The sequence below is a fragment of the Polypterus senegalus genome, unplaced genomic scaffold (genome assembly GCF_016835505.1).
Source record: "Polypterus senegalus isolate Bchr_013 unplaced genomic scaffold, ASM1683550v1 scaffold_4379, whole genome shotgun sequence".
NCBI lineage: Eukaryota > Metazoa > Chordata > Cladistia > Polypteriformes > Polypteridae > Polypterus > Polypterus senegalus.
Window position 1 is genome coordinate 1 of NW_024384659.1, and position 17,814 is coordinate 17,814.

The following is a 17,814-nucleotide window of genomic DNA, read 5'->3' on the forward strand; positions in this document are numbered from 1 at the left end:
TTTAACGGGGGGGTTCAAGAGTTTGAACGGGGGTCTCGAGGGATATCTAGGCCCCCCCTTTTACTGACGTCCCTTTTTTGTTTTGTGGCATCTAGGGCGGGGGTGGAGGTGGAGATGGTGGTTTAAAGCCGTCCCTCTTCCTTGCCCCTGGTCTCCCCCGGCCCCCAAATCCCCCCACACCAAACACCCAAAGGGACCAACTGATGTCCCTCCCTCCCCCACCCACCCCCACTCCCAGCTGTATGCTACCTCGCTTTTCCCGACAACTCGGGGTTTTTCCGCCGGGGCAACCCTTGGGCTTTGTATCAGGCCTTGTCCAAGGTGGGCGCTTTGTCACGAGGCCGTGGAATGTCACAGGGTTCCGCTCGGCGCTTGTCTTAGGCAGCCTGCTTCCTCCTGCCAAGTTGATGTTACCATGCAGCTGGCCATGGGCAAGACGGGGGCTGGCTGGCCTGGGGAGTTGTGGCATCGCTTCTCGGGCCTTTGGCTAGATCAATGTAGTATCTGTTCTTATCAGTTTAATATCTGATACGTCCCCCATCTGGGGGCCATATATTAAATTTATTTTGGGAAAAGGAGATGGAATAGGGGGTTGTCCGTCCACTCCACGTGTCACCTGGGATTGCAGTACTTCCAGGAGCTGGTGCACTTTCTCCTTTTTCTGGTATAAAACAAGACAAGCAGCCTTGGCTGGGGATTCCTCTACTATGAGGGAAGGAAAGAAGCTCTAGCCAGAGCAGGTTGATTTAATTATTTAACTGAATAATTAATTATAATTTAGTTTAATTTGACTTAATTAAGAAAAGTTCATGCGTGCCTGTAGGACGCTATTGCTTGTAGTACTTCCAGCATTCCAACAGATGTCAGGCGAGGCTCGGAATTAGAAGGCCGCTGTTGTGGGGTGAGTGAAGAGTGTCGGACGACCAAGCCTGTACCGCAGCAGGAAGCCTTTTAAACTCCCAGAAACCACGCAGTCCTGCAGGCTGTCTGATGCTGCAGCGCTGTGTTGGGGCCTTGTTACACAGGCCCCGGGGAGGATTGCCTTCTCCTTTCATCTCAATCTCCAACAGGTGAACGTGGTGTCTGAAGAGTTGTGAACGGGTGTCTCGAGGGATATCTAGCTCGCCACCGCTTTCACTGACGCCTCCTTCTTTGTTTTGTGGGCATCTAGGGGCGGGATGGAGGTGGAGATGGTGGTTTAAAGCCGTCCTCTTCCTTGCCTGGTCTACCCCCCCTCCCCAAATCCCACCACGGCCCAAACACCCAAAGGGACCAACTGTCCCCTCCCCTCCCCACGCCACTCCACTCCCAGCTGTACGGCTACCTCGTTTTCCGCAAACTCCGGGGGTTTTTCCCGTTGTGGCAACCCCTTGGCTTTGTATCAGGCCTTGGCTCCCCAAAGGGGGCCGCTTTTGTCACAGGGCCCTGGAATGTCACATGGGGTTTCCCCCTCGGGCGCTTGTCTTAGGGCAGCTGCTTCCTCCTGCCGTTGATGCTTACCATGCAGCTGACGCATGGGCAAGCGGTGGGCTGGCTGCCTGGGGAGTTTGGGATCGCTTCCGCCTTGGCTAAGATCAAGTGTAGTATCTGTTCTTATCAGTTTAATATCGATCGCCCCTATCTGGGACCATATATTAAATTGATTTTTGGAACAGGAGATGGAATAGGGCTTGCTCCGTCCACTCCACCTCGACCCGGTATTGCAGTACTTCCAGGAGCGTGCACTTTCTCCTTTACTGGTATAAAACAAGACAAGCAGCCTGGCTGGGAGCCTACTATGAGGGAAGGGAAAGAAGCTCTAGCCAGAGCAGGATTGATTTAATTATTTAACTGAATTAATTAATTATATAATTAATTTAGTTTAATTTGACTAATTAAGAAAAGTTCATGTGCCTGTAGGCGCTATTGCTTGTCATACTCCAGCATTCCAACAGATGTCAGGCGGCGGATTAGAAGCTGTTGTGGGTGAGTAAGTAGTGTCGGACGACCAAGCCTGTACCGCTAGCAGGAAGCCTATTAAGCTCCCAGAAACCACGAGCAGTCCTCAGGCTGTCTGATGCGTCGCGCCTCTGTGTTCGAGGCCTTATTCCACAGGCGGCAGATGTGCCTTCCCTTCATCTTCAATCTCCAACAGGTGTGACGGGTGTCTGAAGAGTTGTGAACGTGGTGTCTCGGGATATCTAGCCTGCACCGCGCTTTCACTGCGCTCCTTCTTTGTTTTGTGGGCATCTAGGCGGGATGGAGGTGAGATGTGGTTAAACCGCCTCTCCTTGCCTGGTCTACCCGCCTCCCAAATCCCCACCGGCCAAACCCAGGGACAACTGCGTCCTCCCACGCCACTCCCATCCCAGCTGTATCGCTACCTCGTTCCGACCTCGGGGTTTTCCGTGTGGCACCCTTGGGCTTTGTTATCAGGCTCTCCCAAGGTGGCCGCTTATGTCAGAGGCCGGGAATGTCACATGGGTTCTGCTCGGCGCGTCTAGGGCAGCTGCTTCCTCGCCAAGTTGATGCTACCATGCAGCTGACGCATGGGCAAGACGGTGGGCTGGCTGGCCTGGGATTGTGGCACGGCCTTGGAGATCAGTTAGTATACTGTTCTTACAGTTTAATATCTATCGCCCCTTCTGACTATATAAATTGATTTTGGAACAGGGAGATGGAATAGGGTTCTCGACTCCAATTCGACCTGGTATTGCAGTACTTCAGGAGCGGGGCACTTCTCCTTACTGGTATAAAACAGAAAGCAGCCTTGGCTGGGATTGCCTACTTGAGGGAAGGGAAAGAAGCCTAGCCAGCAGGTTGATTTAATTATTTAACTGAATAATTATTAATTTTAATTAATTTAGTTTAATTGACTTAATTAAGAAAAAATTCATCCTGGGGCATTGTTGGGAAACCCCAACCAACAGGCAGGCAGGCCGGGGAAATTTGAAAGGCCCCTGTGTGGGGGTGAGGAAGTAGGTCGACACCGCCTGTACCCGGGAAGCCTTTTTTAAGCCCCAGAAACCCAACAGTCCCGCAGGTGTCTGAGTCGCTCAGCCGTGTTTTTGGGGCCTTTTACACAGGCGGCCAAGGCCTCCTTTTCTTCAATCCCAACAGGTGTGAACGGGTGTCTAAGAGGTGAACGGGTGTCTCGAGGGGTATCTACCCCACCGCCTTCACTGCGCTCCTTCTTTGTTTTTTGGGGATCTAGGGGCGGGATGGGTGGAGATGGTGGTTTAAAGTCAGCCCTCTTCCTGCCTGGTCTACCCCGCTTCCCCCAAATCCCACCACTCTAGCCAAACACCCAAAGGGACCAACTGACTGTCCCCTCCCTCCCCCACGCCCACTTACCCCAGCTGTGGTCGGGCTACCTCAAGCTCGCACAACTCCGAGGGTTTTTCCGGCTGCTGTGGCAACCCTTGGGTTTTGTATCAGGCCTTGCTCCCAAGGTGGGCCGCTTTGTCACTGCAGGCCGTGGAATGTCACATGGGTTCACGCCTCGGCGCTTTTGTCTTAGGCAAGGCTGCTTCCTCCTGCTGCTGATGCTTACCATGCAGCTGGACGCATGGGCAAGACGGTGGGGCTGGCTGGTCTGGGGAGTTTGTGGCATCGCCGCCTTTTGCTAAGATCATGTAGTATCTAATTCTTATCAGTTTACGTCTGATACTGCCCCGTCTAGGACCATATATTAAATTGATTTTGAACAGGGAGATGGAATAGGGCTTGTTCAATTCACCCACGCGATCTACCTGGTATTGCAGTATTCTCCAGGGAGCGTGCACTTTCTCCTTTACTGGTATAAAACAAGACAAGCAGCTCGGCTGGGATTGCCTACTATGAGGGAAGGGGAAAGAAGCTCTAGGCCAGAGCAGGATTGATTTTAATTATTTAACTGAATAATAATTAATTAATTAATTTAGTTTAATTTGACTTAATTAAGAAAAGTCTGGCGCAAGCCTGTAGGACGCTATTGCTTGTAGTACTTCCAGCATTCCAACAGATGTCAGGCGCAGGCTCGAATTAGAAGGCCGCTTTGTTGTGGGGTGAGGAAGCAGTGTCGGACTCCACCAAGCCTGTACCACCGCTAGCAGGAAGCCTTATTAAGCTCCTGAAACCACGAAGCAGTCCTGCAGCAGGCTGTCTGATGTCGCTGCAGCGCCTGTGTTCGAGGCCTTGTTCACACAGGCGGCCAGGATGTGCCTCTCCTTTCATCTTCAATCTCCGCCAGGTGTGAACGTGGTGTTCAAGAGTTGTGAACGTGTCTCGAGGGATATCTAGCTCGGCCACCGCCTTTCACTGACGCCTCCTTCTTTGTTTTGTGGGCATCTAGGGCGTGGGATGAGGTGGGAGATGGTGGTTTAAGCCGCCCCTTCTCCTGCCTGGCCCACCCTTACCCCCAAATCCCACCACGAGCCAAACACCCAAAGGGACTAACTGATCATGTCCCTCCCTCCCCCACGCCCACTCCCACTCCCAGCTGTATCGGGCACCTCGCTTCCGCGACAACTCCGAGGGTTTTTCCGCCGTTGTGGCAACCCTGGGCTTTGTGGTATCAGGCCTTGGCTCCAAGGTGGGTCATGGTCACGGTGTCATGGAATGTCACATGGGTTCACGCTCGGCGCTTGTCTTGAAGCAGCTGCTTCCTCCCCTGCCAAGTTGATGCTTACCGGGCGTAGCTGACGATGGGCAAGACGGTAGCTGGCTGGTCAGGAGTTTGTGGCACGCCGGGCCTTTTGGCTAAGATCAAGTGTAGTATCTGAATTTTATCAGTTTAATGATTCGATACGTCCCCATCTGGGGACCATATATTAAATTGATTTTTGGAACAGGGAGATGGAATAGGGCTTGCTCCTCATCTAATTCCACGATCGCATCTGGTATTGCAGTACTCCAGGAGCTGTGTGCACTTTCTCCTTTTACTGGTATAAAACAAGACAAGCAGCTCCTTGGCTGGGATTGCCTACTATGAGGGAAGGGAAAGAAGCTCTAGCCAGAGCAGGATTGATTTAATTATTTAACTGAATAATTAATTAATTAATTAATTAATTTAGTTTAATTTGACTGGTTTAAGAAAAGTTCATGCGCGGCTCGTAGGACGCTTATTGCTTGTAGTACCTGGCATCTAACAGATGTCATGCAGGCTCGGAATTAGAAGGCCGCTGTTGTGGGGTGAGTGAAGTAGTGTCGGACTCACCAAGCCTGTACCGCTAGGGGCAGGAAGCCCTATTAAGCCCCAGAAACCACGGCAGTCCTGCAGGCCGTCTGATGTCGCTGCAGCTCTGTGTTCGAAAAATTTGTTCACACAGGCGGCCGGTGATGTGCTCTCCTTTCATCTTCAATCTCCAACACAGGTGTGAACGTGGTGTCTGAAGAGTTGTGAACGTGGTGTCTCGAGGGATATCTACCCCAATCATTTTCACTGACGCTCTTCTTTGTTTTGTGGGCATCTAGGGCGCAGATGGAGGTGGTGCTAAAGCCGTCCTCTTCCCTTGCCTGGTCTACCCCGCCTCCCAAATCCCACCACAGCCAAACACCCAAAGGGACCAACTGACTGTCCCCTCCCTCCCCCACGCCCCACTCCCACTCCCAGCTGTATCGGCTACCTCAGCTCACACAACCCAGGGTTTTTCCGCCGCTGTGGCAACCCTGGGCTTTGTATCACTGTGGCCTTACCTAAGTACGCTTTTGTCACTTAGGTCGCGGAATGTCACATAATTCACGCCTCGGCGCTTTGTCTTAGGGCAGCTGCTTCCTCCCTGCTGTTGATGTTACCATGCAGCTGGACGCGATGGGCAAGACGGTGGGGTTGGCTGGTCTGGGGAGTTTGTGGCATCGCCGGGCTCTGGGCTAAGATCAAGTGTAGTATCTGTTCTATCAGTTTAATATCTGATACGTCCCCTATCTGGGGACCATATATTAAATTGATTTGAACAGGAGATGGTAGGGGCTTCGTTCGGCCCACTCCACGCGACGTAATCTGGTATTGCAGTACCTCCAGAGCGTGCACTTTCTCCTTTTACTGGTATAAAACAAGACAAGCAGCCTTGGCTGGGATTGCCTATAATATGAGGGAAAGAAGCTCAGCCAGAGCAGGATTGATTTAATTATTTAACTGAATAATTAATTAATTAATTAATTAGTTCTAGTTTAATTTGATCTCACTAAGAAAAGTTCATGGCCTGTAGGACGCTATTGCTTGTAGTACTTCCAAAGTATTCCAACAGATGTCAGGGCGAGTGGGCTCGAATTAGAGCGTCAGCTGTTGTGGGTGAGTGAAGTAGTGTCGGATCTAACACCTCAAGCCTGTACCGCTAGCAGGGAAGCCTTATTAGCCCCAGAAACCACGGCAGTCCTGCAGGCTGTCTGATGTCGCTGCAGCCTCTGTGTTCGGGAGGGTCTTGTCTGGCCACAGGCGGCCAGATGTACTTTCTCCTTTTCATCTTCAATCTCCAACAGGTGTGAACGTGGTGTTCGAAGAGTTGTGAACGTGGTGGTTCAGGGATACTCCAGCTCGCCACCGCCTTTCACTGACGCTCTCCTTCTTTGTTTTGTGGGCATCTAGGCGGGATGGAGGTGGAGATGGTGGCTTAAAGCCGTCCTCTTCCTTGCCTGGTCTACCCGCCTCCCCAAATCCCACCACGTGCCAAACACCCAAAGGACCAACTGACTGTCCCTCCCTCCCCACCCTCCACTCCCAGCTGTATGGCCTACCTCGTTCCCGCACAACTCAGAGGTTTTCCGCCATGGCAACCCTTGGGCTTTGTATCAGGCCTTGGCTCCAAGGTGGGCCGCTTTTGTCACGAGGCCGTGGAATGTCCCTGGGTTCACGTCTCGCTTGTCTTAGGGCAGCTGCTTCCTCCTGCCAGTTGATGCTTACCATGCAGCTGGCGCATGGGCAAGACAGGTGGGGCTGGCTGGCCTGGGAGTTTGTAGCATCGCTTCTGGCCTTTTGGCTAAGATCAAGTGTAGTATCTGTTCTTATCAGTTTAATATCTGATACGTCCCTCACCTGGGGACCGGGGATATTAAAATGATTTGGAACAGGGAGATGGAATAGGGGCTCGTTCATTCATCTGGCACGACTCACCTTGGTATTGCAGTACTTCCAGGAGCGTGTGTGTGCACTTTCTCCTTTACTGTATATAAAAGAAGAGATTAAGCAGCCTTGGCTGGGATTGCCTACTATGAGGGAAGTGGCATAAAGCTCAGCCAGAGCAGGATTGATTTAATTATTTAACTGAATAATTAATTAATTAATTAATTTAGTTTAATTTGACTTAATTTAAGAAAAGTTCATGCGCCTTGTAGGACGCTATTGCTTGTAGTACTTCCAGCATTCCATGATGTCAGGCGAGGCTCGGAATTAGAAGGCCGCTTCGTTGTGGGGTGAGTGAAGTAGTGTCGACTACCAAGCCTGTACCGCTAGCAGGAAGCCTTGCTAAGCTCCCAGAACCACGGTAAGCAGTCCTGCAGGCTACGTCTGATGTCAGCTGCAGCCTCCTGTGTTCGAGGCCTTGTTCACAGGCGGGCTAGGATGTGCCTTCCTTTCTATCTTCAATCTCCAACAGGTGTGAACGTAGGCCTGAAGAGCTGCAACGGGTGTCTCGGGAGGGATATCTAGCTCGGCCACCTTCACTGACGCCTCTTCTTCTTTGTTTTGTGGGCATCTAGGGCGTGGGATGGTGTGGAGATGGTGGCTTAAAGCCGTCCTCTTCCCCTTGCCTGGTCTACCCCGCCTCCCCAAAGTCCCACCAATGAGCCAAACACCCAAAGGGGACCAACTGACTGTCCCTCCCCCACGCCTCACCCCACCCAGCTGTATCGCTACCCTCGCTCACATCAACCCCAGGGTTTTCCGCCGCTGTGGCAACTCCTTGGGCTTTGCATCATCAGGCCTTGGCCCAAGGTGTGGGCCGTTTTTGTCACGAGGCCGGAATGGCCTAAGGGTTCACGCCCGGGCGCTTTGTCTGAAATGCTTCCTCCTGCTGTTGATGCTTACCATGTGTTTACTTTGGCGGGCAAGACGGTGGGGGCTGGCTGGCCTGGGGAGCTCGTGGCACGCTTCTGCCTTTGGCTAAGATCAAGTGTAGGTATCTGTTCTTATCAGTTTACATCTGATACGTCCCCTATCTGGGGACCAATAAGTATTAAATTGATTTTAAACAGGGAGATGGAATAGCGCTGTTCATTCAATTCCACTTATCTAATCTGGCATTGCACTTCCAGGAGCGTGCACTTTCTTTACTGGTATAAACAAGACAAGCAGCCTTGGCTGGGATTGCCTACTGGCGAGGGAAGGGAAAGCAGTGCTTCCAGCCAGTATAGGATTGATTTGAATAGAGCCATAACTGAATAATTAATTAATTAATTAATTTATTTTAATTTGACTTAATTACAGGTGTTCATGCGTGCCTGTAGGACGTGCTATTGTTTCTGTAGTACTTCCAGCATTCCAACAGATGTCACAGGCCCTGAATTCAGGGAAGGTCATTGGTTGTGGGGTGAGTGAAGCAGTGTCGGATCTACCAAGCCTGTACCGCCAGCAGGAAGCCTTATTAAGCCCCAGAAACCACGAAGCAGTCCCAGGCTGTCTGATGTCGCTGCAGCGCTCTGTACCTTGAGCCCGTTCACAGGCGGCTAGGATAAAGCCCTCCCTTTCATCTTCAATCTCAACAGGTGAACGTGGTGTTCGAAGAGCTGTGAACGTGGTGTCTCGAGATATCTAGCTCGGCCACCGCCTTCACTGACGCCTCCTTCTTTGTTTCAGGGCATCTGTGGGCGGGGATGGAGGTGGAGATGAAAGGTTTAAAGCCGCCCTCTTCCTTGCCTGGTCTAATTCCGGGCCCCTGCAAATCCCACCACGAGCCAACACCCAAAGGGACCAACTGACTGTCCCCACGTGCCCACTCCCACTCCCAGCTGTATCGGCCACCTGCCGCGACAACTCCGGTGGTTTTTCCGCTAGGCAACCCTTGGGCTTTGTATCAGGCCTTGGCCCAAGGTGGGCCGCTTTGTCACGAGGCCGCGTGGAATGTCACAGGGTTCACGCCTCGGGCGCTTTGTCTTAGGGCAGCTGCTTCCTCCTGCCAGTTTGATGCTTACCATGCAGCTGACGCGATGGGCACACGGGTGGGCTGGCCTGGCCTGGGGAGTTTGTGGCATCGCCGCCTTTTGGCCAAGATCAAGTGTAGTATCTGTTCTTACTGTGAGTGGAGGAACCTGCTTGATTTTTCCATTGGGATCTTGTTTGCTATATAATTCTCTTTTGACAAGGACAGTTTGCTCTCAAAGTCAGTAAGGAAGTACAAGAGCTGTTTTACGGCTATTGAATTCTTGATTCTGGTGAAAGTAGGTTGGTCATCCACCTTGCCAAGTTTCTAGAATTCTGGAAACCAAGAAAAGCCATTGTGGAAAAGGAAAAAAAAAGAAGAAGATAGAAGTTTGGAGGAGGATCATTTGCATAGCCCGCCCACCAAGAAGAGAGCTGATATCTTTGAAAGAAGCCATTTCATCTGCAGACGACTTCCATCTGAAAGAAGAAGACTTACGAAAAGACCAAGAATGGATTCTGCAACCCTGTCTAGCAGTTTCTGCTGATGTTCCTAAGCTTCAGCATCTTGTTTACCTCCTGGGCTTCTGCCCCAAGTAGGAAGACCTCCGAAGCTGGGAAAGCAGCAGCTGCAGCTACCCAGCCTGGAAGATCAGCTCTTCTTTCTGGCCCCCTCTATATCCCTGCCCAGGCTCACCTGACTCCAGCCCGCCAAAGTTCCAGGAGGCCCCGCTCTGGGAACCCTGGATGAAGCAGACGGTGGTGCTGGGAGGTTCAAGGAGGCTGAGGGAAGGATCCCTGAAATGAGTGCAGAGTGGACCTTTGGGAAGAAATGGTCATGGAGCAGGGATTCTCCAGAGCAGTATTACATTGAGCAGTCCTGGTCTCGCCTGGGCCTCTCTATGTTACGCTTTGCCCCTATTATGGTCTGCAGCTGGGAAATGGTCCAGAATGCAGTGTCGACTCCCCTTTGTCTTTGTGGGGAATTGCCCCATAAGAGAGAGAGAGTGGAAGGAGAGTGACGATTGCCATGAGGAATCCCATACGCCTGGCAAGGACATCTCCACGTCTTGAAGCGCTTGCACCGGGTGAGGGAACCCACCAGATTCAGGACGGAATGGCTTCTGGACGGTAAGTGGTCGGTCATCGCCGTTAGAAGGACAACGCCTCCTCTCCGCCTCCAGCAATCTCCACCGCAGAGCTCCTTGGGAAACTCCGGCGGCAATCCTGCACTACTCCTGACCAGCCAAAATCCTGCAGGAGATGGAGCGAGCACATGTGTTGAAGGACTGCAAGCGAGGCCGCTTGCAGGAACTGCCGGGTGATCAGCCACCAGATCTAAAAGACTGTCCCAGGAAAGACCTGCAACCTCTGGGTGGACAGACCAGCCATGTGCACAGCAAGACTGCCCCTCAGAGACAGAAGTCCTACTGCCAGGACCTCAAACACTGTGCACACAGGAGGATCAAACCCAATCTGCCCGTCGATAGGGAAGCAGAAACTGAAGTCCCCCTGCAGCACTGGGCTGTACAGGGTAATCTGGGCTAGGTATGGAGCAAAGGGAGGAAAGACAAAGAACTCCACCCTCCCCTCGACCTCCTCCTTCCAACCCCCGAGGCAGCCCTCCCATGCTACTCTCAGAGCCTCACATCCACCCCCTCACTCACCCCTCAACCCGGAGGACTTTCCCTCTGGGCCGCACCTACAGGGAATCTACAAGAAGAGTAGAGAAGTCCAAACAGCCCAGAGGAGGACCAGAGAAGCCAGGGGCAGCCAGGCAGAGCCCCCATCTGAATGCCCACAGCAAGAAGACGCAGGAGACCTAGATGTAAGAGGAGCAGCCGGGTTGTGCTCTAAACTTCCAGCCTACTCCACAACGATGATGGACAAATTCGGCACAGATCAACCGCTGCTTCAGATCGGATCTCTGGCCAGACCAAGTCCCGCCGACCGAGGCGACTACTAGGGGCCTGGCCCACACTAACCTCTCCATTTTACTCCCCATGATGGCTACTCTTTCTTTATTTTCCATCAACGGAGGAGTATTCGCACAAACTGAGGAGACAGACGGTGATGACCTTCCCGTCCGGCCAGAACTGTGGATGTGTACATGCTTTAGAGTGGTGCCCTCCCCACCCTCCAGAAACCAATACCAATTCGGGCAAACGTCTCTGCACGGTCCTTCCTGTACTGGTCGAGGTGGTGACAACAAGGCAGCGGGATCACCGCCCCTTGTCAGGGGCCCACGCTTGACTGTCCGGAGTCACACCAAGGCGTCGGGCTGTCATTCACGGACGGATCGTATGGGGAGCCCGTCCGGCCTATCTGCGTGTATGCAATTCCCTGGGAAGAACGAGCGCTTTGGTTTCTCCAGACCTCTCATGGCCCCATCTCGCCACTTCCAGGGCGTGTGGTGATGGCCGGGACTCAACTGCCTCTGGAGGAGGGACGGGCGCAGCTCAGGCATTATCCACCAGACTGACACCACATCCAGGCTGCCCGTGAGACGGTGACAGAAGCTTCCCGTCGGACGCGGCGGGACTACTGGGCAGGCTCAGCCAACTACACCTGGAGCCGCCTGATGGCTCACCCGCTTCCCGATCGACTTTGTCTTCGCCTCCAGAGCAGTGACAGCCTAGAAGTACACACATTGGTCCCGTTTTCCTTGCAGACCACAGGGCGTTCACTAGGATCCCTCGGCCAAAGCCTTCCGCGATGGCCCGGTCGTGTAGAAACTGAATTGTAGCCTCCTGGAAAGGGAAGACGCTGGCGTGGAGCTAAGGACCGCTACGCCGCTTAAAGGAAGTAGAACCACTCTGGTGAGAAAGTAACATTGCGGGAATTTATTAAAGTTAAACTCAAAGTTTTCCAGGCCAAAGGAAGACGCAGGCGTGCCAACGCAAAGGGAATTCTGCAGACTGCAGAAGGAGCTGTGGTCCCTGCAAGAGCCACCAGTGCTGGGACGTGAGACGCGGAGCTGAGGAGACCAAGGAGAGCCTGAGGAGGCACTTTGAGGAGGAATCCAAACGATTGTCTTCTCGATCCAAAGTGGAGAACCTGAAAGGTGAGAAGTGTAACTCCTTTTCTCTTTTTAGGAAACTCCACTCCGCCACACTCCCCTGAGAGAACTGGCGCAGACGGATGAGGGTCGTCAAAACGGGAAAGGAGGCAGTGATGGGAGTGGTCCGGGACTACTACAGCAGCCTCTACTCCCCAAAGACGACCGAAGCAGACGAACCTAATCGGGTTCCTAACAGGTATTAACAAAACCTTGGATCCCACAGGTGAGTCTGCTCTGAACGCACTCCTTGACGCTGGGGAGCTGCACCCCCCGTCAGCCAGAATCCTCTTCCTAGAAACGGGCAGGACCCCGGCAGTGACGGACTACCAGCCGGGCGTATCGCCGGGCTGTGGACTCCTTACCGGCCCGGACCTACTGGAGCTTTACCGGGAGATGGTGGCGAGGGCAGAATGCTCTCCGCCGCTGAGAGAAGGACGATCAATGCATCTTGTAATAAACAGAAGGAGAGAGATGCGAGCTGAGGAATTGGCTACTCTATCACCCTCCTGAACGTGACTACAAAGATCCCGGCTAAGGTGATAGCCAACCGGGCTAAAAAGGTGATCGGACAGGTCGTCCACTCCAGACCAGACCTATGCATCCCCGACGCAGGATCGCCGGCAGCTTGGCCATGATCAGGGACTCGTACCACGCGGAGGGGAACGCCATCACCGCCGCCTTGGTCAGCCTGGTGATCAAGAGTAGAAAGCTTCTCTCGACCGGGTGTCCCAATGCAGTTCATGATCAAGGCTCTGGCGCAGGCCCGAATGGGCGACACGCTTGTTCGCATATTAATGCCTGATGTACCGAGACATTCCAGCATGGTGCTGGTGAACGCTGGAAAACTGGACTCTCTCGTCCTGTCCGGGTCAGATGCTGCCCTCTCCCTCTTTGTCTGTTGTATAGAGTTCTGGCGGGAAATGGATCAGAGGAAGACCGGAGATCAGGGGAGAGGGATCACCGCACTGACCGACAGAAGAGAGATCAGATGCTCCTCTACATGGACGACACCGCGGATCTGGCGCCGACCAGAGATCGATGACGGCGCTGGGCGGAGATCTGCTAAGACTCGGACTTGCTTCGAGCAAAGGTCAATCATGGAAGTCAGAGGCGATGCTCGGGGAATGGCACTGACACTCTCCGTTAATTCTCCCCTTCACCATCAGACGGACTCCATCAAGATCCTGGGCAGCTGGTTCAAGCGGAGAGGGAGCGCCCTGAAGACGTGGGACGAGACTGGCCAAAGTCAGACAGAAGATCGGCTCTGGAGAGCCTCAGGGACCTCACCGCGGAAGCAAAGCGCTGGTGCTATGGAATGAGATCCTCCCGTCCCCAGTAGGCACCGGCCCAGGCATGGCCACCTCGCCACTGTCTGCAGAGCCATCACCAGGGCAGTCTTTCACTTCATCTGGGCTCATAGCAGAGTCAGCTGCAGCTCATGTACAAAGGAACCCCGGAAGGGTGGGAAAGGCATCCCACATCCCTACCCTGCCTTGGGGCCTTCTTGCCTGCAACTGCATCCGCAGGACACTGACGGAGTACAGCAGCGGATCGTCCTGAAACGCCTATGTCCCGCTTTTCCTCCTGCCAGTCTGAAGAGACTGCTGGGACAAGTGGGACAGCTCCTACCCCACAACTGGGACACTCCATGGTTCTACACGGATGTTGTCCGCTTCGTAACGGAACACGCACCCTCAGGAGTCAAACCGACCTGTGGAAACCTAAAACCATCTACAAGCTCATCAGAGCCAAAAGACATCGGAGCCTACTGAAACCTACCATCAGCTTACTGTGCCACGGGTGGTCTGTGGGAGAACATAGCCCAAAGAACTGACAAAACAGGCACAGGATCTCAGCGATGACTGTGCTGGGGACTGCCTCTCCTCACAAGGTTCATGCAAAGGAACCCAGGCAGATACAGACACTGCACCATGGTGCATCCAGCGGAAGAAGACGCGACTGCACCTCTTCTGGAAATGCCCAGTGGCATGTTCTTTTGACTCTGAAGAGGAATTCAAAGAGTCGGTACCCAGAGACATCTTTTCGTACCATTCGGGTGCTCTATGGACTTTTCTCCCGGTACCCACTCACCAAGCCACCGAGGAGTACATGCCTCATGCCATGAAGGACGCTTCTATGGGCCTCCTCAGGAACCGGGCCAGTCTCAGGAGGGAAAGGATGACACCCAGTGGACTGCTGCAGATACATCCGCAGCCTCCCAAAGACTATTCTATCTCTGACCCTTGAAGAACTGAGGATATGCAAGACTACCCTGCCCCTCCAAGAGGTTTATTAATGTAACCTTGGTTTACTGCAGCCTTCTGGCAGCCCTCTTGGAGGACAAGCTTTCAGGACGGGACCAAGTCGAGACTGCAATAACTTGTAAATAGTAACAGAATGTGGAACACTGTATTGAATGTAATGGAAAATAAATCCCAATGTTATTGACAAAACACTCTAATATGGGCATGTAAGATTGTAAAGATTGTGATTTTATATACAAATTACCTCTTTTGTATATGTAAATAAGGTGTTGTAGGTAATGTGTGGAGAGGAAAGACTGTATCTAGTCTATAGCTGAAGGTATGAGTCATCTTGTTTGGAATTGTAGATTAAAAGTATCGTAAGACTATTAGACTGTGCTTTATATATATACCCAAACATATATGTAAATAAAGTATATTTTTTCAAAAAATCCTGTTCTTATCAGTTTAATATTCGATAATGTCCCCTATCTGGGGACCGTATATTAAATTGATTTTGGAACAGGGAGATGAATAGGGCTGTCTTCATTCACTCCACGAGATCGCACCTGGTATTGCAGTATCTCCAGGAGCCGTGCACTTTCTCCTTTACTGGTATAAAACAAGACAAGCAGCCTTGGCTGGGATTGCCTACTATGAGGGAAGGGGAAAGAAGCTCCAGCCAGAGCAGGATTGATTTAATTATTTAACTGAATAATTAATTAATTACCCACCAGTTTAAATTAATTTAATTAAGAAAAGTTCATGCGTTCGTAGTGGACGCTGTATTGTTTAAATTTCCGTTATCCCAACAGATGTCAGGTTTAGGCCTGAATTAGAAGGCCGCTGTTGTGGGGTGTGAGGAAGCAGTGGCCTGACCCACCAAGCCTCGTACCGCCAGTATAAAGCTCATTAAGCTCTCAGAAACGGCTAAACTCTGCAGGCTGCCTGATGTCGCTGCATGCCCCTGTGTTCGAGGCCTTGTTCACACAGGCGGCTGGTAATGCCTTCCCTTTCATCTCAATCTCCAAATAGGTGAACCGGCATTGAAGAGTTGTGAACGCGGGTGTCTCGGGAGGGATATCTTAGCTCAAGCCACCGCTTTCACTGACGCCCCTTCTTTGTTTTGTGGCACTAGGGCGATGGAGGTGGAGATGGTGGTTTAAAGTCAGCCCTTCCTTGCCTGGTCTACCCCGCCTCCCCCAACCCACCACGAAGCCAAACACCCAAAGGGACCACAACTGACTGTCCTCCTCCTCCTCTCCCCCACGCCCACTCCCACTCCCAGCTGTATCGCTACCTCGCTTCCGCATAACTCCAGGGTTTTTCCGCCGCTGTGGCAAACCCTGGGCTTGGTATCAGGCCTTGGCCCAAGGTGGGCCGCTTGTCACAGCACGTGGAATGTCACATGGGTTCACGCCTCGGCGCTTGTCTTAGGCAGCTGCTTCCTCCCTGCCAAGTTGATGCTTACCATGCAGCTCGACGATGGGCAAGACGGTGGGCTGGCTGGCCTGTGGAGTTTGTGGCACGCTTCGGCCTCAGTTTGGGTGATCATGTAGTATCTGTTTTACCAGTTTAATATCTTTATTACGTCCCTATTCAAATTATATATTAAATTTTGATTTTTGAACAGGGAGATGGAATAGGGGCTTGTTCACCCACCTTACCAGATCGACCTTTGGTATTGCAGTATCAGGAGCGTGCACTTTCTCCTCATTGGTATATAAAATAAGACAAGCAGCCTTGGCTGGGACGCTCTACCATGAGGAAGGGGAAAGAAGCTCAGCCAGAGCAGGATTGATTTAATTTATTTAACTGAATAATTAATTAATTAATTAATTTGCCAAATTGACTTACCTGGGTTAGTGTTCATGCGTACCTGTAGGACGCTATTGCTTGTAGTACTTCCAGCATTCCAACAGATGTGGCTTAGGCTCGAATTAGAAGGCCGCTGCTGTGGGGTGAGTGGTTGTGTGTCGACCACTCAAGCCCAGCCCGCCAGCAGGAAGCCTTATTGCTCCCCAGAAACCACGGGCAGTCCTGCAGGCTGTCCGATGTCACAGCAGCCAGCTTCTGTGTTCGAGGCCTTGTTCACACAGGCGGCCAGGATGTGCCTCTCTCCTTTCATCTTCAATCTCCAACAGGTCTGAACGTGGTACCTGAAGAGTTGTAAACGGGCGCCCCAGGATACCCGTAGCTCGCCACCGCTTTCACTGACGCCTCCTTTTGTTTTGGTGGGTATCTAGGGCGGGATGGAGGTGGTGATGGTGTTTCAGCCGCCCTCTTCCTTGGTACTGGTCTACCTCGGGCCCCCCAAATCCCACCACGAGCCAAACACCCAAAGGGACCAACTGACTGTCCTCTCCCCACTTCCACCCTACCCAGCTGTATCGGCCACCTCAAGCTTCCTCGCGACAACTCCCAGGGTTTTTCCGCCGCTGTGGCAACCCTTGCTTGGTATCAGGCCCTAGCCCAAGGGCTGCTTGTCACGAGGCCGGAATGTCATATGGGTTCACGCCCTCGCTGTCTTAGGCAGCTGCTCCTCCTGCTGTTGATGCTACCTGCGTAGCCATCACATGGGCGCACGGGCTGGCTGGCCTTGGGAGTTTGGTGGCACGCTTCGCCTTTTGGTTAAGATCAAGTGAGTATCTGCTCTATCAGCTATTCTGGATACTGCCCTCATCTGGGGACCATATATTAAATTGATTTTTGGAACAGGGAGATGGAATAGGGCTTGTTCATTCACCTAATGCGACGCATCTGGTACGTGGTGCGTACTCCAGGAGCTGCACTTTCTCCTTTACTGGTATAAAACAAGATGTTCTTGGCTGTGACTGCTCACTATGAGGAAGGGAAAAGAAGCCTAGCCAGAGCAGGATTGATTTAATTATTTAACTGAATAATTAATCAATTAATTAATTTAGTTTAATTTGACTTAATTAAAGGAAAAGTTCATGCGTGCTCAGAGACGCTATTGCTTGTGGTACTTCCAGCATTCCAACAGATACTGTATGCAGGCTCGGAATTAGAAATGGCCAGTCAGGGGTGAATGGAAGTAGTGTCGGACGCACCAAGCCTGCACACCGGCTAGCAGGAAGCCTTATTAAGCCCCAGAAACCACGGCAGTCCTGCAGGCTGTCTGATGTCGCTGCAGCGCCCCTGTGTTCGAGGCCTTGTCTACACAGGCGGCCAGGATGTGCTCTCTCCTTTTCATCTTCAATTCCAACAGGTGTGAACGCGGTGTTCGGAAGAGCTGTGAACGGGTGTCTCGAGGATATCTAGCTCACACCGCCTACCGCCTTCTGCAGGGAAATGTAGGGCGGGATGGAGGTGGAGATGGTGGCTTAAAGCCGCCCTCTCTTGCCCTTGGCCCCCTACCCTGGGCCTCCCCAAATCCCACCACGAAGCAACACCCAAAGGGACCAACTGACTGTCCTCCTCCCCACCACTCCCACTCCCAGCTGTATCGCTACCCTGCC

At 52.4% G+C, this 17,814-nt stretch overlaps 6 non-coding genes and 2 pseudogenes across 6 annotated transcripts; all 8 read left to right on the forward strand.

Annotated features, from left to right (window-relative positions):
- Positions 1-467: 467 nt before the first annotated feature.
- On the forward strand, positions 468-654 carry LOC120522046. The gene has a single exon (XR_005632266.1). It is a non-coding gene; the product is annotated as a U2 spliceosomal RNA (small nuclear RNA).
- Positions 655-1,552: 898 nt separating this feature from the next.
- LOC120522036 lies at positions 1,553-1,730 on the forward strand (annotated as a pseudogene).
- Positions 1,731-3,585: 1,855 nt separating this feature from the next.
- Positions 3,586-3,769, forward strand: LOC120522045. The gene has a single exon (XR_005632265.1). It is a non-coding gene; the product is annotated as a U2 spliceosomal RNA (small nuclear RNA).
- Positions 3,770-4,703: 934 nt separating this feature from the next.
- Positions 4,704-4,894, forward strand: LOC120522052. The gene has a single exon (XR_005632269.1). It is a non-coding gene; the product is annotated as a U2 spliceosomal RNA (small nuclear RNA).
- A 914-nt stretch (positions 4,895-5,808) lies between these two features.
- Positions 5,809-5,994, forward strand: LOC120522037. Its single transcript, XR_005632259.1, has one exon. It is a non-coding gene; the product is annotated as a U2 spliceosomal RNA (small nuclear RNA).
- Positions 5,995-6,916: 922 nt separating this feature from the next.
- On the forward strand, positions 6,917-7,107 carry LOC120522035. Its single transcript, XR_005632258.1, has one exon. It is a non-coding gene; the product is annotated as a U2 spliceosomal RNA (small nuclear RNA).
- Positions 7,108-8,039: 932 nt separating this feature from the next.
- LOC120522040 lies at positions 8,040-8,223 on the forward strand. Its single transcript, XR_005632261.1, has one exon. It is a non-coding gene; the product is annotated as a U2 spliceosomal RNA (small nuclear RNA).
- Positions 8,224-14,771: 6,548 nt separating this feature from the next.
- Positions 14,772-14,941, forward strand: LOC120522044 (annotated as a pseudogene).
- The last annotated feature ends 2,873 nt before the right edge of the window (positions 14,942-17,814 follow it).